The sequence below is a fragment of the Dendrobates tinctorius genome, unplaced genomic scaffold (assembly GCF_039654945.1).
Source record: "Dendrobates tinctorius isolate UK_male_01 unplaced genomic scaffold, ASM3965494v1 ptg000065l, whole genome shotgun sequence".
Taxonomy (NCBI): Eukaryota; Metazoa; Chordata; class Amphibia; order Anura; family Dendrobatidae; genus Dendrobates; species Dendrobates tinctorius.
The window spans coordinates 34,601,456-34,627,677 of record NW_027361733.1 but is presented as its reverse complement, the minus strand read 5'-3'; positions in this window follow the sequence as shown (position 1 = coordinate 34,627,677).

Genomic DNA, 26,222 nt, shown 5'->3' with positions numbered 1-26,222 from the left:
TCAGTTTTACTTAAGATTCTTTTTTTCTATTTTATCTATAGGTTTCAAAAGGGGAAGAAGCCACACTGAATATAGACAACGAAGAACTAATCCACCTTGTGCAAGAGCGAGTACCGTTGTGGGACACCCATGACCGTCATCACTCCGACAATGTGGTGATTCAACGGCTCTGGGAAGTAGTGGCAACATCGCTGCTGCCTCTTTGGGACAGTGCCAAAGCACGTGCCAGAACAGATTTTGGTAAGTATTGCAATGTGGTCTGAAACAGCAGTAAACCTGTGAATGGATGTGCATTGTTTTCTAATTATTTTTTTCCTCCCTTCACAGAGAAGCTAATCAAAATTCGTTGGTGCTCGATGATGGACCGATTCAACAAGGACATGAGAGAGGAGGTTCGGGTTCAAAATGGTTCTGCTGCAAAGTTCTGCAAATACAAGTACCACTGGGACCTTGCCTTTCTGAGGCTGGCGCTTGCTCAGCGAACGTAAGTTTAGAATTTTTTTTCTTTTTTACTGTTCAATTTTATTCCATACACAGAACCAGGATCAGCACAACGCAACCTTGATTTTGGCACTAATGATTTTCTCTTTTACACACAGAACCTGGTGCAGCACCACACAACCCGGATCATCCTCGGCTGAAGCGGCCCCTCATGTACCAGCCACTGAACAGACATAGTCCCAGTCATCCACCAGCAATGGAACAACCTTGCAGGCTTCACAGGCTGGGGAAGAGGCAGCCGGTCCATCAGGTTTTCCCCTCTCCCAGCCCGCTGCCTCTGCTTTTTCTGGGTCTTCTCGTCAGCGGCAAAGGGCCTGGGAGAGGTCAGGCATGCCCGAGTTTCTGCAATTAAGCTTGGTCTTCCAGGATGGGGTTCCAGGTTGATTGCTGACAGTGAAGAGTGGGTTCAAGGAAGTCAACAATTGTCTTGACCGCCTGAAAGCCGACCTTAATAGACTGGCACGATATTTTTCTGCAACTGAGCGGAACGTGTCGGAAAACCTTATGCCTCAACTCCAGCTGTCCGCCATGCAGGCCTGCCAGGTTGCTTACAGCCACGCATTACAGCAGCAGCAGTCACAATCCTACAATCAACAGCCCAGAGGATATTACCAGCAGCAAATGTACTATCCAGCTCCCACAGCACTGTACTATCCACCACCATCTCCGGTTCACCGAGCAACCATGCAGCCAAGTGTATCAACCCTGCAGCCAGCAGCATCCAACATGCTCCAGAGTCCAGCACCCATGCAGCCAGCAGTATCCACAATGCGGCCCAGTCCACCACCCCTGCCAAGTCTACCACCCCTGCCCACTACAGCACCCCTGCCCATTACAGCACACCTGCAGTCGGCAGAATCCACAATGTGTCACAGTCCAGCACCATGCCAGATGACTGCTACAGAGCCCAGCACTCCCACTCGGCCAAGAAAAGAGAGGTCCAAAAAAAATAGATAAATCTTGGCATCAGGACCAAAACCAGGAGCCAAAAAAATCTGCTCACCTTGAACCCACCATCTCCAACCTCACCTACCAATTTCTCACTATCTTCCCTTGTGTCTGTCTGTTCCATCCAGTTTGACTATCGATTCCCATTATTCCACTTTGTCATCTATCCCCAATGTCTCCACTGCCATCCCTGATCAAATCCTTCAATTTGTTACCCCTTCCCCTGTAACACCCAATCCTCACAGCTCCATACCCCCAAGGTCCTCGCCATTTCAGCCTCACGTAAACCCCGAAGATATAAACAAATCACCCCAACCTTAACCATTTTTTTTTAAAGTGTTTAAAATAAAAGTTGTAAAAGTTTTGAAAATAAAATTTGTATTTTGTTAGCACTATATCTTGTGTTTTTTATCTTTATGCGCCGCCCTTCGACACAAACTCACTTTATTTTTGAGGTAAGGTACGACACAAACACACTTTATTTTTGAGGGAAGGTAGTTTATAGTTAACTCAGCAAACATTAGGGATAAATTATATTACATGTACATGGTAACATCACAGGTACATTTAAACATAACAGGTATGTAATGTTTGAGATTACAGGTATGTTTTAAACATAACAGGTACAAAACACAGCAGGTAGATTTAACTTAGTGGCTTAAATCATTTCGTCTTGCCATGCCACACATTCATTATCTGAAATAAAGTAAGCGGCAAACTTATCCCTCATCTTCCACTGTGGTTCTCATAGGGTAAAATTGGTAATCATGCAATGTAACAGGTTCCTCAGGTTGTAAGCTTGGTCGCTCTTTTACCATGTTGTAGTTGTGCAGAACTACACATGCTTTCACAACCTCATCAATAGTGTCAATTATTAGATTAATGAATGTGAACAAAATGCATCAGTTCAATACCAGCAATTCAAATGCACACTCCACGGTTCTTTGTGCCCTTGTCAGTCAGTAGCTGAACATTTTTTTTTGTGTGATTTAAGTTCTGACTTGAGTATGGTTTATTGAGGTTGGCACAAAAGGCATTGGTGGTCCATAAGTGTTGGGCAGAGATCGTGGTGGTGGAAAATTAAAATCATTCCCATACAGATGTTGGCCCATGTCTGAGTTTTTGAACGTCTGCGAGTCATTGCCTCGTCCAAATGAGCCAATGTCCACGGTAACAAATCTACAATTGGCATCCGCAATAGCCCTTAATAATAATAATATAATAAATTTTATTTCTATAGCGCCGACATATTCCACAGCACTTTACATTTCAGAGGGGACTTGTACAGACAATAGACATTACAGCATAACAATAATCACATAGATCATAACAGATACCAAGAGGAATGAGGGCCCTGCTCGCAAGCTTACAATCTATGAGGAAAAAAGGGAGACACGAAAGGTGGGTGGTAACAGTAGCCCTGATTGTATGGACCAGCCATAATGTTACGTGTGTAACAGTACAGATGCAGAGGGCTAATGAATGCATAAAGCATGTGGGAACATGATGCAGGGAACCTGGTTATGGCAAAAACTTTTGGCTGTGCCACATAGGGATAGATTAGGTTAATGTGTTGAGGCGGTAGGCCAGTCTGAATAAATGAGTTTTCAGGGCACGCTTAAAATTGTGGGGATTGGGGACTAATCGTATTGACCTGGGAAGCACATTCCAAAGAATTGGCGCAGCACGTCTATAGTCTTGGAGACGGGAGTGGGAGGTTCTGATTATTGAGGATGCTAACCTCAGAACGGAGGGCGCGGGTAGGATGGTATACTGAAACAAGGGAGATGTAGGGTGGTGCTGAGCCATGAAGAGCTTTGTGGGTGAGGGTAATAAGTTTGTAGTGGATTCTGGAGTGGATGGGTAGCCAGTGTAATGACTGGCACAAGGTAGAGGCATCGGTGTAACGATTGGCGGGGAATATGATCCTGGCAGCAGCATTCAAGACTGATTGCAGGGGGGAGAGTTTGGTAAGAGGGAGACCGATTAGAAGAGAGTTACAATAGACAAGACGAGAATGACTAAGAGAAACAGTAAGAGTTTTTGCGGAGTCAAAAGAAAAGGTCGAATTCTAGAAATGTTTTTGAGGTGCAGATAACAAGAGCGAGCCAGTGATCGTATGTGGGGGACAAAGGAAAGCTCGGAGTCAAGTATGACCCCAAGACAGCGGGCATGTTGCTGGGGAGTAATAGTGGAACCACACACGGAAATGGCAATTTCGGGTATAGGTACATTAGTAGCGGGAGGAAACACAAGGAGTTCAGTCTTTGACAGGTTCAGCCCTTAGAACAATGGAAAAATATTTTTTATAATTGAAGTTCTCTGTTCCACTTCCAGATGGTTTCATAATCCTAATGTGTTTGCTGTCCACAGCCCCCACACAGTTACAAAAATTGCAAGTTTCCTGGAATTTGGAAGCATTTTCAATCCAGAGTTCACTTGTGGGTTGGGGGAGGAATTCTTGCCGCAGAATGCCAACTAAAGCACGACAAGTGTCTACAATAATCCCAGAAAGGGTGGATACTCCAATCCGGAATTGGAAATGTAACGAGGACAATGTTTCTCCAGTAGCCAGGAATCTGCGGAAAAGAAAATGGAAAAACAAAAATCAGTACACTGCTTAGGGTTATTTGTGACGAGTTTCTTTTTCAACACTATGTACCTCAGGGTGACCAAGAGACGTTCCTCAGCAGTATTTGCTCAATGGAGTTGTGTGTCCTGCCTGGCAATGGATCCTTGGAACGTAGCAGCAAGTCTTGAAAGCTCTGTTGCGACATCCTCGTGTAGTCAAAAAACTTCTCTGGGTTTTGCTGCAGCTCGATGTACAAAGAGTGGTAGGCTCCACGCCTCTGTCGGAGTTCAAGGATGGGGTGTTGCCAATAGCGACAACATCTTCTCAGTTTCTCTTCTTTGGTGTTCTTGACAAGCAAAGGCAGCAGCCAACTTCAATTGTAAATCCAGATCTTCTGGGAAGCTGTCCAGGTCAAGATCCATCTTGCAGCTAGATACAGCAGTCAAAGACGAGGATTTCCTCAGTACAGTGTGTATATATAGAAATCCCATGAGACACGCCTACTGGGTGTCTGATGTCAATTAAAAGCTGCTGGAAAAAATTGGAAACTTTGAGCGCATGCGCATAAAAAACGCAAACACATGCAAAAACGCATACACATGCATGTAAACACTGCATTTTTTTGCCGTCATACATAAGATGATGGGGATAAACGCTGCGTTAACATGCATTTGCATGCATTTGAGCATACGGATGATACCGCTGTGGAATCAAATGCAAATGTGAACCAAGCCTAAAGGTGTTTCAGGAGTGGTTCTGTGAGGATCTTAAGATACATTTTTATCAGTGGCAATGTTCAGTGCTAACTTAAAATCCATTCAGGATAATAAGATTTTAGTCAAGGAAAAATTGATGAAAGAGGTGGCACTTGGCAGAATGGCTGGACATTTTTGCGTCCCACCAGATGAGAATCTCAGAGTGTCTCTTCTTGGTCTAGTACAAAAGAAGGAGCTGGGCAAGCACCGCTTTATACATCATATTCCATTTTCACCAGGATCAGCAGTCAATGATGGGATATCCAAGAAAATTGCAAATGTAAGGTACATCTCTTTTGATAGGGCGACGTTCTTGGTAAAACAAACAGGTAGTGGTGATTTATTGGCTAAATCAGATATTACAGCAGCTTTTAGGCTTCTGCCTGTACATTGAGATTGTTTCAATTTCTTAGGTTGCCATCTGGTATTTTGTGGTCATGTGCTTACCGATGGGATGCTTTATTATTTTTATTTTGAGATGTTCAGTTGTTTTCTAGTATGGTTGCTAAAATGGGAGACCGTTTTATATTCCTTGACACATTATCTTATTATATTTCCTGTTTGTAGGTCCAGGGGACTCCCAGGTGTGTTGGTATTTGTTGAATACATTTTGTAAATTTATGCTGGAATTGGGGGTACCTCTGTCTAAAGGAAAACTGAATGGCCAGCAAGATGTTTGGCGTTTCTAGGGATAGAAATTGCTACAGATCAGTTTGTGGTACGTTTGCCACGGATACGGTAGAAAAGTTACAGTTTTGTGTGGCACAAGTTAGCAGCGCTAAAAAAGTCATCTTGCACCAGTTACCGGTGTTGTTAGGTTTGCTGAATCTTTCATGCAAAGTGATACCCATGGGTAGAGTCTTTTCCAGGAGACTGTCTTTTGCTACAAGGGACAGTTTACAAGCACACAATTTCATCAGGGTGATACAGAACATGAAGGAAGATTTAAAGGTTTAGAAAGAATTCCTTAATGGTAGGACACCACCACAGGAGGAAATCTCGAGTGATTATCTCAGTCTGTTCATGGATGCTACTGGTTGAGATGGATTTGCTGCAGTTTTGGTGATCAGTGGTGTAGGGAGAAATGGCCGAAATTTTGGTCAGAGGTTAGGCTGACCAAACACATGGTTGTCTGGAGTTGTTCTCAATAGTAGTGGTGTTGGAAATTTGGAGTGTCGACGGCTTAGGAACAGAAGGATTTGTCATTAGACAAGCAGTGGTAGCAGCTATCAGTACACAGACATCAGCATCTTCTCTGGTATTAGCATTTAGTGTTTAAGTGTCTGCAAAATAACATATTGTTAAGGGATAAACATATGCTGGGTGCACAAAATGTTGTAGTTGATGTGTTATCCCGTTCTCAAATGCATGTTTTCAGAGCTTCATCCATCAGCGGATACTGCAGATCGGTCTTGCTCACAGTTCTTATGTAATATAGTAGAGAGGAACTTATAAGTTAATGTCGAACTCTGTGTCGGCCGAAACATGGCGAGAACATGTCAGAGTCTGGAAGGATTGGTTAGTATGCATAAAGGGTATGGTACTGGAGGATACAGCAGAATTGTTATCAGTGACATTAGATTATATAAATGAATTAAGACATATAGGTGCATCTGCAAACAAGGTTTTCTACGTGTCTACTTGGGGTAGTTTTCTTCTTGAAACTGCATGAGAAAAAAGACGTGACAAAAGCATTTGCAGTACGATAAATAGTGAAGGGATGGCGAAAAGAGACAGTGATTTCTTACAAACGCGTCCAATTTCCTATCAATTACTTTTTATTGCAGATTTTGATAGTCATTTGCAGAGATGGCAGCGAGGTAGCGTTGTTTGGAGCCGCCTTCTCGCTGGCGAAGGATCAGGGAATTAGTATGTTAAAATATGTGTTAAGAGGTCAAAAACAGACATTTTTTGTAGTTCCACTCACGAAGAATTCAGACAACAGTCTGTTGTTCAGGGATATGGTCATTTGCGAAGACATGTTAAAAATATGTGTTAGTAGGCCAAAGCTGACGTTTTTTGGACGTGGTACGTGGTTGACGGTAAACGAATTAAAAACGGAATTCTGCACAGTTAAAATAATAGAGTATTATAGGATTATCAAGTACATTCCTAGGTTTTGAATAATGACTCCCCCCTACAACTCATTCTCGTTGTATTACAGACATTGTTCTAAGGCTATGTGCACATGCTGCGGATTCACCCATGGATTTGTATCTGCGGATCCACAGGAAAAACCGCAGCTAAAATGACCTGTGGTTTTACCTGCGGATTGGCCAGCGGTTTTCCCCTGCGGTTTGACACCTGGACAATGGAATAGGTGGCAAACCACAGCGGAATCCGCAGAAAGAATTGGCATGTCAATTCTTTCTGCGGATTCAAAACCGCAGCTTTTCCGCAGTTAAAAAACCGCAGCATGTGCACTGCGGATTGTAAATCACATAGACTTACCTTGTACTGTACACTGTCTGCAGATCCGCAGCAGAATCCGCAGCGTGCACATAGCCTAACACAAATAGGTTTTATCATAGGTCATTCTTTCAGGTGGGCTGACTCTGGGTAGCACATAAGTTTCAGTTTTCCAGACTGGGGTTAAAGGCCTTCCCTGGACTCAGGTACTCCTGATGGTAGTGAAATGCAGTCATCAGTGTGGTGATAACGAGTGCTTATAATCCATGTAGGGGGTAATGATTTGTATAAAAGTAAAGGTAGAACATTGGTTAAGATTTCATGAAGCAGGATTTTATCTAGGTTTAAGGAATTATTTATATGGACTGTCGTTTGATCAGAAATCGGGCCCAGGATTATTTGGCGAGAGGTTCGGAGTTTATCGGGTGGAAAAAGCAAGGAGATTTTAGTGTTAGGGTTTCAATACATGTTCAAGCTTTGGGCGGGGTGGTGGTGAGACATAGACCGTTAGAAAGGGACAATACGGATGTACTGAGGAGTGAGAGGGTTCATTTGAATGAGATAGGCATGGATATATTCTTATCAGGTTTGCAAGATGGTTGGAAAGAGCGCTATTAATTTCAGGTGGTTTTGGTCGGAGATTCAATGTTGGGTGTACATTGCCTCCCGCCATGGCGGTTCTTGTCTATGCTCAATAGGTTTTTATTTGCAAGGCCCACTGTACGGCAGCAGTTGGCTTTTGTTCTTTTTTTTTTTTTTTTGGTTATAAAGCATAAAATGGATGAGGAATGATTCTGTGGTTTTTTTTTTTGGTTAAATAAAAGCTGTGGCCAACCCACATAACCCATCAATGTTTTTGCATGTTTTTATTATTCAAAGGAGATCATATGTGTGTTTGGTGTCATAAGGCAGCCCCATGGAGAAGAGGGTGATGTTTACACTCCTTGCAGTATTTGGAAATAAAGGTCCCAGAGTTTGGAGAAAGAGTGGAGAGGCATACAATCCAAGCTGCTTGAGGTCTAGTGTGACGTTTCAACAATCAGTGATGGTTTGGGGAGCCATGTCATCTGCTGGTGTAGGTCCACTGTGTTTTTTCAAGACCAAAGACAGCGCAGCCATCTACCAGGAAATTTTAGAGCACTTTATGCTTTCCTCTGTCAACAAGCTTTTTGGAGATGGAAATTTCATTCTCCAGCAGGACTTGGCACCTGTCCACACCGCCAAAAGTTCCATTTCCTGTATCACTGTGCTTGATTGGCCAGAAACTCACCTTACATTAACCACATAGGTATTGTCAAAAGGAAGATGAGAGATACCATACCCAACAATGCAGAGGAGCTAAAGACTGCTATCAAAGAAACCTGGGCTTCCATAACCCCTCATCAGTGCTACACGCTGATTGCCTCCATGCCACGCTGTATTGATGCAGTAATTGATGCAAAATAAGCCCCAATCAAGTAGTGAGTGCATTTACTGAGCATACATTTCAGTAGGCCAACATTTCGGATTTTAAAATCATTTTTTTAAGCTGGTGTTATAAAGTATTCTAATTTACTGAGATAATGACTTTTTGGTTGTCATTCCCTGTAAGCAATAATCATCAACATTAACAGAAATAAACACGTGAAATAGATCACTCTTTGTAATGACTATCTATTATATGAGTTTCGCTTTTTGTATTGAAGAACTGAAATAAAATTAACTTTTTGATGATATTCTAATTTTGCGAGATGCACCTGTATATAATATATCACACACACACATAGTATACACACCCAACATATATATTTATAACTTATAAATTATACTCCTCAATATTGAAATTGTAACACCAAGAAGGAAGAGTTGTGAATTTATGGAAATCAAAATATGTAGAGACGTTAATGATATGCAAATAATGAACAAACATGTAAGAAAATTTTTCAGAACATCTCGATTTATTCATCATCTCCCTCGGCCCCACAGCTTCTGTCACCACCCCTTGTTAATGATTCATTTCAGGGCGGTGGTAGAAGTTGTGGGGTGGCGCTGGTGTCACTCACTGTATCCATCTCCATCCCCTAACGATGCATTGTTTCACAGTTGGACAGCTTCTGTCTGTGCAATGGAACCAGGACATCTTCAAAGGGCAGTGATTAAAGAAACTGTGGTAAGCAACTGCAGCACTGTCCCCTGATAACCTCAGTTCAAAGAGGGATGAAAAACACTGCAGGGAAGTGAGTGCAGTCCCAGCCTCCTGCAATGTTCCGTATGAGACTCCTCTCAAACGAAATGTCACAGGAAGTGAAGTAAAAAAACAAAAAAAATATGGACCTCATTCACACATCAGTATTTGATCAGTATTTGTATGCCAAAACTGTGTTTCCAAAACACAGAAAAGGCATCAATCTTTCTCTTTTAGTATTTATCTGTAAGTTGCACTCCTGTCTTTGGCATATAAACACTGATGCAAAAATACTGGAGTGTGAGTGAGGTCTGAGGGTATGTGCACACAATCAGTAATCGCTGCGGGTTACACGCTGCATACTTATGCAGCGTCAAATCCACAGTGGTCAAATGTTACAGCAGAGTGGATGGGATTTCAAGAAATCCCAAGCCCACTCTGATCCCAAGCCCACTATGCGTTCACAGACGCCCGTGGAGACGAACATGCGGCGCATCTCTTCAGACTGCAGCATGTCAATTTCTCTTGCGGAGATGCTGATCTCCAAAAGAGAAATTTCACCAGTGGAATGTATTGAACGTGGTGAACCCTGATTCACCTACGTTCAATAGACGGCAGCACTTTGAACACAGTGAACATGCGCTACGTCCAAAGCGCTGCTAGTTCTGGATCGTATGCACCCTGCCTTAGGAATCAGCTAGATCGGGAGACATGTAGGGAATTTTTATAATAAAGCTAATTGCAAAAGTGATAAGGGTGTAAAAATAGATATTTAGAAAGGACGTTTAAGTACTAGACCACCCATGTAAGACGTTAAAGCGACATAATCCAACTTTTTTTGTACAAATTTCACATTTTTTTTTCACAAAAAAAAAAAATATATCATCGAATTTGATATTGCCATATTCATACTGACCTGGAAAATCATATTTATCAAGTTTGTTTTTTTCAAATTCAAAGATTTTATTGGAATTTTTGAGAAATCAGATAAATGTAACACATTACAACAATATCAATGAATTGTATGAGTCAAACAAAAAAGACTAAAATGAAACACCGGGGAGCAGACAATGACAAAAGGGAGGGTGGAACTAGGAGAGATTGTGATATAAAGTCATTTTTATTGGACAGTGAACAACATTATTATTATTTATATAGCACCATTGATTCCATGGTGCTGTACATGAGAAGGGGTTACATACAAATTACAGATATCACTTAAAGTAAACAAACTAACGATGACAGACTGATACAGAGGGGAGAGGACCCTGCCCTTGTGGGCTTACATTCTTCAGGATGGGGGGAAGGAGACAGTAGTTTGGGGGGTTGCAGCAGCTCCGGTATTAGTGAGGCGGTAGCTCTGGGAGTGGTGAGGAGGCAGAGAGGTCATCGCAGGCTGTAAGCTTCTTGAAGAAGTGGGTTTTCAGGTTCCGTCTGAAGGATCCGAATGTGGTGAGGAGCGAATAAGTGTGGAGGAGAGAAGGAGGTCTTGGGAGGACCGGAGATTAAGTAAGGAAAGATATCGGGAGATTAGACATGAAACAACGAACGCTCAGGATATGCAGCACATGCGGCTGGAGTGTGTGGCATGTGCTGCTTATCCTGAGCGCTAGTTTCTGCCTGTAACCCTGTGCACACTACAATCTGACTGATGAAGGTCTTTGTAGGACCTAAACGTTTCTTTGTTTTTGGATTGCCTGCACAAAATAAAATTATCTGCTCACAAAATTTACCTGAGTGCCAAGTTTTCTATAAGATACAAAAAGAACAAGTCATAAAGCAAAAGCAAGCCCTCATATGGATTTGTCAGTGGAAAAGATTAAAAAATGATGGCTGCAGACCACAAGGAAAAACAAAAATGCAATTATAGAAGTACAGTATATAAGGACATTTATATTTATTCCATCAGTGCAAATACTATCCATCTAGAATCACAGCACATGCAAGACAATAAGGCCTCATTTAGATGTCTGATTTTGCCATGCGGATGCTATCCGTGTTTTCCACTATGTAGCCACTCATATGTCTCTTTTCCTCCCTCGGACCACTTGGAAAATATCAGAGACATGTCCAATTTTGATCCGAGGGTAGGATCAAGATCAGCAATGCAAGTCATTGTGTCCATTAAAAAATCTGACCACACTTGGATGACAGAGCTTGTTTTTTTCAATTTTTTCATGCACGAGAAAATGGGATGACACTCATACCACACTCTGATCAAACTTTGATCAAACTGATCAGAGTCTAATCAGAATAATAGGACAGATTTTCTTGTATGCAAAAATAATCAAACATCTGAATGATGCCTAAGAATCTACAGAGATTCATATCTGCTGGCTGTATAATATATGACCAGCAGATGGCACTGCAATTCAATATGTTGTGTTCATGGTGAGATCATCATAAATCAGAGTTCAAATCCATTTCATTACTAGTTTTAGGTTTAGGAGATCTAGCTTTTATTTCAATTTTTTCTAAATACCTATAAAAAGGTATATGCACCCAGGAACACCATGCATTGTAGTTATGGAAATGGTGCTGTTTAATCGCACATTTCCCCTTTCATATTCCTTTAGCATGCTGCAGATTTTATGTACAAACTGCAGAGAATATCCACAGCTTGTGCACAAGATTTCTTACAAAATGACCTGCATATTACAAAAGATGAACTCTGTATGTGATTTTAAGGCTATGTGCACACGTAGTGAAAGGTGCTGCGGATTTTTCCGCGCAGATTTGGAAAAATCTGCAGGTCAAAAGACCTGAGGATTAGCCTGCAGTTTAGCCCTGCGGTTTCACACCTCTACAATGGAGGTGGTGTGAAACCGCTACGGATTCTGCACAAAGGATTGACATGCTGAGGATTTGAACCCGCAGCAAATCCGCAGCATGTGCACAGCGTTTTTCATTTTACCATTGAAAACAATGCTACTGTACAATGCAGCTAAATCTGCTGCGGTTCTGCAGAGCCAAAAACGCTGCGGATCCGCAGCAGAATCCGCAACGTGTGCACATAGCCTGACGGAAAAGCAGCTGATTGAGAGCCCCTTGTGCACAAATCCTCAAACTTATATTTTAGTTGAAGGTTTATCAATAGGCAGGCCCGTATTTGCCACCTTTCACCGATGGTCCGATGCCTAGGGCAACAGGTTGCAAGTGGCGGCGCCAGGGTCGGAAAAAAAAAAAATTAAATCACTCTCCCTTCTCCAGACTCGTTAACAAAATCAGCGTCCTTCTGGAGAAGGGAGGGGGAGCGGCCCATGCATTTATATTCATGTCTTAAGATAAAAAAGGTTATTGCTCTGGAAAGAAGGGGAGCAAAAAATGAAAATGCAAAACCAAAAATACCTCTGGTCGTTAATCCCTTCATGACCCAGCCCATTTTGACCTTAATGACCTTGCCATTTTTTGCAATTCTGACCACTGTCCCTTCATGAGGTAACTAGCTGAAGAGCCCGGCGTTGCCTGGGCATAGTAACCAACTGTGGTTAGTTATAACAAATTTTAATGATTATATTGCACAACAAAAACCGTGCATCTAATCTTATCCTGTGTGATACTGACTGCTGAGCCGTGTATCTAATCCTATTCTGTGTGATACTGTCTGCTGAGCCGTGTATCTAATACTATTCTGTGTGATACTGTGTGCTGAGCCGTGTATCTATTCCTATCCTGTGTGATACTGACTGCTGAGCTGTGTATCTAATCCTATCCTGTGTGATAACGTCTGCTGAGCCATGTATCTAACCCTATCCTGTGTGATACTGAATGCTGAGCAGTGTATCTATTCCTATCCTGTGTGATACTGACTGCTGAGCCATATATCTAATCCTATCCTGTGTGATACTGGGCTCCCCCTGCAGTCTGTGTCAGAGGGTTGTCTGTGTTTGCACAATAATAAATTGTGTTATTTCCAGCTTTACAGAAGGACGATAAAACCATAGAAATTATAAGAATAATAGGCAAAATTGTTTGGTGAATTGGAACGCACGGGGTTAAAATTTTGCCTCACAACATAGCCTATGACGCTCTCGGGGTCCAGACATGTGACTGTGCAAAATTTTGTGGCTGTAGCTGTGACGGTGCAGATGCCAATCCCGTACACACACACACACACACATACATACACACACATATTGAGCTTTATATGTTAGACTAGCTGAAAAGCCCGGCTTTGCCTGGGCATAGTAACCAACTGTGGTTAGTTATAAGAAATTATAATGATTATATTGCACATAAAAACATTTCACATCATACAGTATATTCAACACTACAGATCTGCAACACAAATTAACTAAACGATTACCCAAGTATCCTCCCCTGTGTGATACTTTCTGCTAAGTTGTGTATCTAATCCTATCGTGTGTTATTGACTGCTCAGCCGTGTATCTAATCCTATCCTGTGTGATACCATCTGCTCAGCCGTTTATCTAATCCTATCCTGTGTGATACTGACTGCTGAGCCGTGTATCTAATCCTATCCTGTGTGATACTGGGCTCCCCCTGCAGTCTGTGTCAGAGGGTGGTCTGTGTTGGCACGGTAATAAATTGTGTTATTTTCAGCTTTACAGAAGGACGACAACATCATAGAAATGATAAGAATAATAGGCCTCAGTTACCACAACTGTCTACAAAGAAAACTGTTGTTGATAGCAACCAATCACAGCCCATTTTTCATTTTTTAAACAACTCTGGGACAGCGTGGCGAGTTTTGAGTGGCGACTTTTATGTTTTGACTTTTATGTGGCGAGGTTGGTGTATGTGTGGTGAAATGTGTGCTGAGGGTGGAATATGTGTTGAAGCACGTGGTAGTGTGTGGCGCATTGTGTGTGTGTGTTCATATCCCCGTGTGTGGTGAGTATCCCATGTCAGGGCCCCACCTGAGCAACTGTACGGTATATACTCTTTGGCGCCATCACTCTCATTCTTTAAGTCCTCCTTGTTCACATCTGGCCTCTGTCAATTTGCCTCCAACACTTTTCCTTTCACTTTTTCCCCATTATGTAGATAGGGTCAAAATTGTTTGGTGAATTAGAACGCGCGGGGTTAAAATTTCGCCTCACAACATAGCCTATGACGCTCTCGGGTCTTTTGTGGCTGTAGCTGCGATGGTGCGGATGCCAATCTCGGACATACATACATACAGTTGTGGCCAAAAGTATTGACACCCCTGCAATTCTGTCAGATAATACTCAGTTTCTTCCTCAAAATGATTGCAATCAAATTCTTTCTTATTATTATCTTCATTTAATTTGTCTTAAATGAAAAAACACAAAAGAGAATGAAGCAAAAAGCAAAACATTCATCATATCACACAAAACTCCAAAAATGGGCCAGACAAAAGTATTGGCACCCTCAGCCTAATACTTGGTTGCACAACCTTTAGCCAAAATAACTGCGACCAACCGCTTCCGGTAACCATCAATGCGTTTCTTACAATGCTCTGCTGGAATTTTAGACCATTCTTCTTTGGCAAACTGCTCCAGGTCCCTGATATTAGAAGGGTGCCTTCTTCCAAACTGCCATTTTTAGATCTTCAGACTTCAAAATGCCATGCACACAGTCAAGCAGTCCAGTGCCAGAGGCAGCAAAGCAACCCCAAAACATCAGGGAACCTCTGCCATGTTTGACTGTAGGGACCATGTTTTTTTCTTTGAATGCCTCTTTTTTCTAATGTAAACTCTATGTTGATGCCTTTGCCCAAAAAGCTCTACTTTTGTCTCATCTGACCAGAGAACATTCTTCCAAAACATTTTAGGCTTTTTCAGGTAAGTTTTGGCAAACTCCAGCCTGGCTTTTTTATGTCTCGGGGTAAGAAGTGGGGTCTTCCTGGGTCTCCTACCATACAGTCCCTTTTCATTCAGACGCCGACGGATAGTACGGGTTGACACTGTTGTACCCTCAGACTGCAGGGCAGCTTGAACTTGTTTGGATGTTAGTCGAGGTTCTTTATCCAACATCCGCACAATCTTGCGTTGAAATCTCTTGTTAATTTTTCTTTTCTGTCCACATCTAGGGAGGTTAGCCACAGTGCCATGGGCTTTAAACTTCTTGATGACACTGCGCACGGTAGACACAGGAACATTCAGGTCTTTGGAGATGGACTTGTAGCCTTGAGATTGCTCATGCTTCCTCACAATTTGGTTTCTCAAGTCCTCAAACAGTTCTTTGGTCTTCTTTCTTTTCTCCATGCTCAATGTGGTACACACAAGGACACAGGACAGAAGTTGAGTCAACTTTAATCCATGTCAACTGGCTACAAGTGTGATTTAGTTATTGCCAACACCTGTTAGGTGCCACAGGTAAGTTACAGGTGCTGTTAATTACACAAATGAGAGAAGCATCACATGATTTTTCGAATAGTGCCAATACTTTTGTCCACCCGCTTTTTTATGTTTGGTGTGGAATTATATCCAATTTGGCTTTAGGACAATTCTTTTTGTGTTTTTTAATTTAAGACAAATTAAATGAAGATAATAACAAAGAATTTGTGATTGCAATAATTTTCAGGAAGAAACTGAGTATTATCTGACAAAATTGCAGGGGTGTCAATACTTTTGGCCACAACTGTACACACCCACATTGAGCTTTATATATTAGATAACTCAGGAATGCTTCAACAGATCCTAGCGATTCTGAGATTGTTTTTCCATGACATATTGGACTTCTTGACAGTGGTAAATTTAGGTCAATAATTTTTGCGTTTATTTGTGAAAAAAAATCGTACATTTGGCAAAATTTTTGAAAATTTCGCAATTTTGAAAAAAGGGTTAAAAGTTGCAATTTCTCATTTTTACAACAAAATTTACAAAACCAATTTTTAAGGGACCACCTCACATTTGAAGTCAGTTTGAGGAGTCTATATGGCTGAAAATACCCAAAAGTGACACCATTCTAAAAACTGCACCCCTCAAGCTGATCAAAACCATATTCAAGAAGTTTATTAACCCTTCAGATGTTTCAGAGCAGCAGAAGCAACATGGAAGGAAAAATTTAACATTTTATCTTTTTAGTCACAAATGATCTTTTAGCAACTTTTTTTTTATTTTCCGAAGGGTAAAAGGAGAAAGTGGACCCCAAAGGTTGTTGTCCAATTTATCCCGAGTACGCTGAAACCCCCCATATGTGGGGGGAACCACTGTTTGGATGCACGGCAGGACTCGGAAGGGAAGGAGCGCCATTTGACTTTTTGAATGGAAAATCAGCTCCAATTGTGAGTGGACACCACGTCATGTTTGGAGAGCCACTGTGTGCCTAAACTTTGGAGCTCCCACACAAATGACCCAATTTTGGAAACTAGACACCCTAAGGAACTTATCTAGATGCACAATGAGCACTTTGAACCCCCAGGTGCTTCACGAATTGAGCTGTAAAAAAGTACTTTTTTTTCACAAAAAAATTCTTTTAGCCTCAATTTTTTCATTTTCACATGAGCAACAGGATAAAATGGATACTAAAATTTGTTGGGTAATTTCTCCTGAGTACACTGATACCTCATATGTAGTCATAAACCATTTGTTTGGGCATACGGCAGGGCTCGGAAGGTAAGGCGCGCCATTTGACTTTTTGAATGGAAAATTAGCTCCAATCGTTATCGGACACCATGTCGCATATGGAGAGCCCCTGTGTGCCTAAACATTGGAGCACCCCCACAAGTGACCCCATTTTGGAAACTAGACCCCCCCCAAGGAACTTATCTAGATGTGTGGTGAGCACTCTGAACCCCCAAATGCTTCAAATATTAATAAATAATAATAAAGAGGTTTATAACGCAGAGCCGTGAAAATAAAGTCATTTTTTTCCCTCAAGGGTGACAGGAGAAATTGGACCCCTAAAGTTGTTGTACAGTTTGTCCTGAGTACGCTGGTACCCACACGTTGGGGCTCGGAAGTGAAGTAGTGACGTTTTGAAATGCCAACTTGATGGAATGGTCTGCCGGTGTCATGTTATGTTTGCAGAGCCTCTGGTGTGCCTAAACAGTAGAAACCCCTCACAAGTGACCCCATTTTGGAAACTAGACCCCTCAAGGAACTTATCTAAATGTGTAGTGAGGACTTTGAACCCCCACGTGCTTCACAGAAGTTTATAACGCAGAGCCGTGAAAATAAAAAAATAATTTTTTTTCCACTAAAGAATTTTTTCAGCACCCAATTTTTTATTTTCCAAAGGGTAACAGGAGAAGTTAGACCCCCAAAGTTGTTGTGCAATTTTTCCCTGAGTACGCTGATACCCCATATGTGGGGGTAAACCACTGTTTGGGCACACGTCGGGGCTCAGAATGGAGGGAGCACTGTTAGACTTTTTGAACGCAAAATTGGCTGGAATGATTGGTGGCGCCATGTCGCGTTTGGAGACCCCCTGATGTTCCTAGATAGTGGGAACCCCTCAATTCTAACTCAACCCTAACCCCAACCACAACCCTAACCCCAACACACCCCTAACCACAAGCCTAACCCTAATACCAACCCACCCCTAACCCCAATCTTACCCATAATTCTAACCCTAACCCTAATTACAACCCTAACCCTAATTCCAACCCTAATTCTAACTCTAACCCTAATGGAAAAATAAAAATAAATATATTTTCTTTATTTTATTATTTTTCCCTACCTATGGGGGGTAATAAATGGGGGGTTTATTTACTTTTTTATTTTGATCACTGTGATAGGGTTTATTATAGTGATCAAAATATACTTGAAATGAATGAATGAATGAATCTGCGGCCGGCAGATTCAGCGGGCGCACTGCGCATGCGGCCACCATTTTGGAATATGGCGGTGCCCGTGAAGAATCCGGGAGGGACAAAGGGACATAGGAGGTACCAGGGCGGTGAGGGGGGATCGGAAGGCGGGGGAGCAGAGGGCATGGGAGGGGGAGGTCAGATTGAGGTCTCCAGCCATGGCCGATGATATTGCAGCATCGGCCATGGCTGGATTGTAATATTTCACCAAATTTCATTGGTGAAATATAATCGCTGATTGGCTGTTAAAAGTGAAACAGCCAATCAGAGCGATCGTAGCCATGGGGGGGCTAAGCCACCCCCCCTGGGGTGAAGTACAAAGGGTCACGTACCTGCGGGTCAGGTGACCTTTCAGTGACCCCGGTCACCCGACACCCAGGAACGCGATCAATTCATGACGCCACATAGGCATCATAGGTCAGATTGGCACCAACCTACATGACGCAAATGTCGGGAAGGGGTTAATATTCAAGCATGTTGTAAAAGGATAATACTCACTGGGGCTGCAGTTAGCTAAGTCAGGGTTAACTGTAATGGCCAGCCCTGTTTGGAAGGGGGAACTGTAGTGTCAAGGACAGTGAGACAGTGAGTGCTGAGCAGTGTCAAGTGACAGGCCAGGTCAAGGCAAAAGGGACAGCATAAGCCCAGAACCTCGGGGCAGTGGATTGCCAGAGAACACCTGAGCAATAGTCCCCTTTAATAGACTGGGATCCTGAGAGACGTCAGGGCTCGGGGGCACACTCTTTCTGCGAAGCTGCAGAAGAAACTGGACTCAAACCTCCAGAGACGGAGTGATATGGGATTCATATATACAGCTAGAAAAGGAGAAGATCCCCCTAGAAATAGAAGAGATAGTAAAAGGGATGTTCTTTCTTTACCGATAACCAGGTCTGAAGTTGTATCCTGTACCTGTGGGAAAGATGAGCACTCGTTGGGCCTTATCATCTATACCTGCCTGTAATTACTGCAAATACTGCCATTCACCAAGTAAATGTTTGGTTCTTTTTATGAACCTCGTGCCTCCTGGATTGATTGCTGCCCTGGTTTCAGAAGAGTGATTCCTGAAGTCAGAAGAGGCCAGCAGCCCTGAAGTAAGTGAGATGCACCTCACACATAGCAGCACACCGTGACTGGGACACAAGATGTCTGTAGGATGCCAAAGCAAGTGGGGACTGAAGCTCGCCCATGACTAGAGATGAGCGAATATTTCAAAGTTCGGTTCGGACTAAGATCGCCGAATTTGCAATGTTCACCAATTAATTTGTTAAATATTCGCTGAACATAGCCTAATGTGATTGGAGTCAATGGGAGGCAAAAACAAACGTATACACAACATCTTCATATGGGCCCAAAAGCTGCCAAAACACATCAAATGAGGGGCAGACACCAGTTGCCTCAATTCACCCACAGTACAAATCTTAGAATAGCACGGCAGCAATCAGCCATGCATGAGGTATCAGGGTCTAGGCCAGCTTTTATAGCTTTGAATTGAACTTTACATTAAGATGAGGTGGGTGAGGGATCGGTGTAGGCCTTATACCACAGCTCAACCTGTTTCAAGCTCAGCCACACTCAAGTGGCACAAATATCAGTTTCGTAGACCAAACCAGGAGTCTACACATTTAATTAATGGCAGACACCAACAATGTGGCACCAATTTCACCACAGTAGAAATGGTATAATGGGGAGCAACATCTTTTCCACGACAGTCAACCCAACAGATGGACACCCAACCAGGAGTGTTCACATTTCCAAAAAATATTGACAGACACCACAAAAGTGGCACTAATTTCAACATAGTAGAAATAGTATAATAGGGACCAACACAGACTTCTACTACAGCCAACCCAGCAGATGGACACTCAACCAGAAATGTACACATTTAATTAGTGGCAAACACCAACAAAGTAGCACCAATTTCACCAAAGTAGAAATAGTATAATGGGAAGCAACATATTTTCCACGACAGCCATCCCAGCAGATTGAGAAACCCAAGCAGGAGTGTTCACATTTCAATCTGCTTGGTTGGCTGTCGTGGAAAAGATGTTGCGTCCCATTATACTATTTCTACTTTGGTGAAATTGGTGCCATTTTGTTGGTGTTTGCCACTAATTTTTGGAAATGTGTATACTCATGGTTGGTTGTCCATCTGCTGGGTTGGCTGTAGTGGAAGAGGCGTTGGTCCCTATTATACTATTTCTACTGTGGAGAAATTGGCGTCTGCCAATAATTGTTTGAAATGTGAACACTCCTGCTTGGGTTTCTCAAACAATTATTGGCAGACGCCACCAAAGTGGCTTCAATTTCACCACAGTAGAAATAGTATAATAGGGACCAACACATCTTCCACTACAGCCTACACAGCAGATGGACAACCAACCATGAGTATACACATTTCCAAAAATTAATGGCAGACACCAACAAAGTGGCACTAGTTTCACCACAGTAAAAATGGTATAATGGGGAGCAACATCTTTTTCACGACAGCCAACCCAACAGATGGACACCTAACCAGGAGTGTTCACATTTCAAACAATTTTTGGCAGACACCACCAAAGTTGCATCAATTTCACGAGAGTAGAAATAGTTTAATAGGGACCGACACGTCTTCCACTACAACCAACCCACGTATTCAGGAGAATTTGTAGTTCTATTCCGCGCTGCCGCAAGAAAGGATTCCAGGAGATAGATGTCAATGATTCACAGTGGTTTATTCAACGCGTTTCGGGGGTCTCACGCCCCCTTCGTCAGGAAATACCACATAGTATGTACAGGCATCACACGTATGTATAGTTGAGACAGGACGCTGGGATTAAAAAAAAAACGAGCGCCAACAGATCAGATGACACAATGTCAAAGTTCATAGTCGCTACAGGGTTAACGGTTCACATGGATTATACCACATAAAAATGTACAATAAAACGATTATTAACTGGTGACATTAATAGGGTCTTTCATTTATAGGAGACAAATTCAGTTTACAGCATTCAAAAAAGAAAAAAAAAAAAAGAGTGAAAAATGCCGACTTTCACTGAGTGGACAAGAACTCACCATAAAATGAACATTCAAGTGTGGAAGCAGATGCCTTACACATGGACTAACCGATGGAACAGGAAAACTTATTTATTTTTGGAAAGTCCAATGAAATCTTTATATTAAATGTGAAAAATAAATACAATTGTATTATTAGTTTCTATTAAAATAAACTAAAAATAAAATCATGATAATACACTGTTCCAAATTAATATGCAAAAAATATTTCCTCATATTTTCTCTAAATTACCTATATGAATTGCAGTCATTGTTATTTTCCAGTCATCTAATATTCTAGTATAATTGCAATGTTTTTGAACAAACTGCCTATGAAAACAGTATATTTTTAAAAATAAGAAACACTCAAAATGCATGTTCCAAATTATTATGCACAGCAGAGTTTTCAACCTTTTTATTTTGAACAAAAAAATGGTCAATTGTGAAATTATAAGCATTATCAGCTTATTACAAAATGAAATCAAACAGTTTTCAAGTCAAAACGTTATTCCAGGTGATGTTACATTTGCACATAGGACCCCTTGTTCGAAAGAAGCTTCTGAACTCTCTCGTCCATTGAATTTGTCAGTTTTTGGATGGTTTGTGCTTCAATTGTTTTGCATGTGGACAGAATACCCTCCCAGAGCTGTTGCTTAGATGTGAACTGCCTCCCGCCATCATAGACACTCCTTTTAATGATGCTCCAGAGGTTCTCAATGGGGTTGAGGTCAGGGGAAGATGGTGGCCACACCATAAGTTTGTCCTCCCATAGCAGCCAGAGATGCAGATGTGTTATTTGCAGCATGAGATGGTGCATTATCATGCATGAAAATGATCTTGCTGCGGAAAGCACGGTTCTTCCTCTTGAACCATGGCAGGAAGTGCTGCTTTAGAAACTCCACATAGATTATGGCGTTCATCTTTACCCCTTCAGGGATCCTAAAGGGGCTGACAATCTCTCTCCCCATGATTCCAGCCCAAAACATTACTCCACCTCCTCCTTGTTGGCGCCTTAGCCGTGTTTTCATGGGGTGTCCATCAACCAGCCATCCTCCACTCCCATCCATCTGGACCATCGAGTGTTGCACGGCACTCATCGGTGAACAAAACAGTTTGGAAGTCAGTCTTCATGTATCGTTTGGCCCACTGGAGCCGTTTCTGCTTGTGTGCAGTGGATAGAGGTGGTCGACAGGATGGCTTACGCACAACTGCAAACCTCTGAAGGACCCTGCATCTTGTTGTTCGGGCGACGTTGGAGGCACCAGCAGCTTCAAAAACTTGTCTGCTGCTTTGATAAGGCATTTTTGCAGCTGCTCTTTTAAGCTGACGCAATTGCCTGTTGGAAAGAGTCCTCAATTTTTCCTTATCAGCACGCACACGTGTGTGCTGGGAATCAGCTACATACTTCATGATAGTGCGATGATCACGATGAAGTGTCTTGGCAATGTTGATTGTAGTCATGCCTTGACCTAAATGCTCCACAATTTGTTGCTTCTCAGCAGCCGACACATCCTTTTTCTTTCCCATTTTGGCAAAAAATGTAGGCTGCTTAATAACAGTCTTCTTAAGTAGTCTTGCCTTTATTTGGACACACCTGCCAAACTAATTTGCACAGGTATCTGCAATTGCTTTCAGTGATATAAAGAGCCCTGACACACGTCACCATCAATGAGTTTAAATGACAAACAAAAAAATTCTAACCTTATCACTCCTAAACTCTTTTTGCATAATAATTTGGAACAGTTAATAATAATTTGTGTGGTAATGTAAAAAAGTTCCTCCAAATGAGATATATGCCATAAGAATTGTCTGATAAGTATTATACGAAGAAATGAAAAAAAATCTCTATAAATCTACAGCCGACACACTGTATTACCGCTATGTAGCAGAGTCAAGGACAATTAACCGTTTCAATTATCCTAAAAGTTAAAACAGGTCTGGTGGGTAGAAAAAAAATAATTTTTTTTTAAATCATTCTTTCCAGAGGAGCGGGAGTGAACTACCAGGCAGCACTCGCCATTAGGCCTCTTTCACACTTCAGTTTTTTGCATCAGTTCAAATCCGCCAAAAAGTCAGACAAGCGGATCCGTTCTGAACTGATGTGAACGGATGGCACAGGATCCGTTTTCAGACGGATCCTGAAAATGAGGAAATTTAAAGGAAACGCTGGGAGAGAGAGAGAGAGAGAGAGAGAGAGATTTTTTCTTCTTGTCCGGCAGCCAGAAAGAATTTCGGGTTAAAACAGTGTCTGGAGGATCCGCCAGAAAAAAAAAACGTTGCAAGCTCCGTTTTGAAATCTTTGAGGATGATAACGGACAGCAACTTTTGGCGGATCCGCAAAAAAAACGGATGCAACGGACGGCAATCCGTCACCATCCGCCCATAATGCAAGTCAATGGGGAAAAAAACGGATCCTCAAAAAAAAATTGCGGATCCGTTTTTTTCAAAACCTGGCAGATTGTGACTGATTGTAAAAAACTGAAGTGTGAAAGAGGCCTTACAGAAGAAGGTGGGAGCGCATCACTGCACAACGGCGGAGAAGGAGCCTTCACTGCTTGACAGGTTTATTACACTCCAGGATCGTGCCACAACAAATTACATGCCTCAGAGATCAAGCAGAAAAAGAGATAAAAAAGGAAGGAAGGTAACTGCAGCAGGGGTTACAAACCACAGAGTGTGATCACCCACCTACAAGGAGAATCTTTTTTTTTTTTTTTTTTTTTAAAAAGATTCTCCTTGTAGGTGAGTGATCACACTCTTTGCGGTTTGTAACCCCTGCTGCGGTTACCTTATCTCTTTTTCTCCTTGATCTCTGAGGCATGTAATTTGAGATCCTGGAGTGTAATAAACCTGTCAAGCGGTGACGGCTCCTTCTCTGCCGTTGTGCAGTGATGCGCTCCCACCTTCTTCTGTAATGGTGAGTGCTGCCCGGTAGTTCACTCCTGCTCCTCTGGAAAGAATGATTTCAAAAAAAATTTTTTTTTTACCCACCAGACCTGTTTTAACTTTTAGGATAATTGAAAGTGTTAATTGTCCTTGACTCTGCTACATAGCGGTAATACAGTGTGTCGGCTGTAGATTTATAGAGATTTTTTTTTACATGTCTTCGTATAATACTTATCAGACAATTCTTATGGCATATATCTCATTTGGAGGAACTTTTTTACATTACCACACAAATTATTATATTATCATGATTTTATTTTTTGTTTATTTTAATAGAAACTAATAAAATACAATTTTATTTATTTTTCACATTTAATATAAAGATTTCATTGGACTTTCCATAAATAAAGAAGTTTTCCTGTTCCATCGGTTAGTCCATGTGTAAGGCCGGGGTCACACTGGCGAGGAATACGGCCGAGTGAGAGGCGCTAAAAGCACGCATTAGACACGGACCAATGATTCTCTATGGGGTCCCTCGCACCAGCCGTATATTTCTCATCCGTATTCTACAGTCCGTGCCAATCGCAGCATGCTGCGATTCTCAGCGTACTACGCCCGTAGTACGCCAATGCAAGTCTATGGGTGCGCAAAAAATACGGATTAGACACGGACCACACATGTGACTTGCGAGAAATACGCACCCGGTGTCTTTTAGCAAAGCCGGCAATTCAGTGCGCTATACAGTAAATTCACACTGACAGTTTTAATAAAGAAACGAAACAATAGATATATACACATAGAGAATATATATACAGTGGGGCAAAAAAGTATTTAGTCAGTCAGCAATAGTGCAAGTTCCACCACTTAAAAAGATGAGAGGCGTCTGTAATTTACATCATAGGTAGACCTCAACTATGGGAGACAAACTGAGAAAAAAAAATCCAGAAAATCACATTGTCTGTTTTTTTTTCATTTTATTTGCATATTATGGTGGAAAATAAGTATTTGGTCAGAAACAAGCAATCAAGATTTCTGGCTCTCACAGACCTGTAACTTCTTCTTTAAGAGTCTCCTCTTTCCTCCACTCATTACCTGTAGTAATGGCACCTGTTTAAACTTGCTATCAGTATAAAAAGACACCTGTGCACACCCTCAAACAGTCTGACTCCAAACTCCACTATGGTGAAGACCAAAGAGCTGTCAAAGGACACCAGAAACAAAATTGTAGCCCTGCACCAGGCTGGGAAGACTGAATCTGCAATAGCCAACCAGCTTGGAGTGAAGAAATCAACTGTGGGAGCAATAATTAGAAAATGGAAGACATACAAGACCACTGATAATCTCCCTTGATCTGGTGCTCCACGCAAAATCCCACCCCGTGGGGTCAGAATGATCACAAGAACGGTGAGCAAAAATCCCAGAACCACGCGGGGGGACCTAGTGAATGAACTGCAGAGAGCTGGGACCAATGTAACAAGGCCTACCATAAGTAACACACTACGCCACCATGGACTCAGATCCTGCAGTGCCAGACGTGTCCCACTGCTTAAGCCTGTACATGTCCGGGCCTGTCTGAAGTTTGCTAGAGAGCATTTGGATGATCCAGAGGAGTTTTGGGAGAATGTCCTATGGTCTGATGAAACCAAACTGGAACTGTTTGGTAGAAACACAACTTGTCGTGTTTGGAGGAAAAAGAATACTGAGTTGCATCCATCAAACACCATACCTACTGTAAAGCATGGTGGTGGAAACATCATGCTTTGGGGCTGTTTCTCTGCAAAGGGGCCAGGACGACTGATCCGGGTACATGAAAGAATGAATGGGGCCATGTATCGTGAGATTTTGAGTGCAAACCTCCTTCCATCAGCAAGGGCATTGAAGATGAAACGTGGCTGGGTCTTTCAACATGACAATGATCCAAAGCACACCGCCAGGGCAACGAAGGAGTGGCTTCGTAAGAAGCATTTCAAGGTCCTGGAGTGGCCTAGCCAGTCTCCAGATCTCAACCCTATAGAAAACCTTTGGAGGGAGTTGAAAGTCCGTGTTGCCAAGCGAAAAGCCAAAAACATCACTGCTCTAGAGGAGATCTGCATGGAGGAATGGGCCAACATACCAACAACAGTGTGTGGCAACCTTGTGAAGACTTACAGAAAACGTTTGACCTCTGTCATTGTCAACAAAGATATATCACAAAGTATTGAGATGAAATTTTGTTTC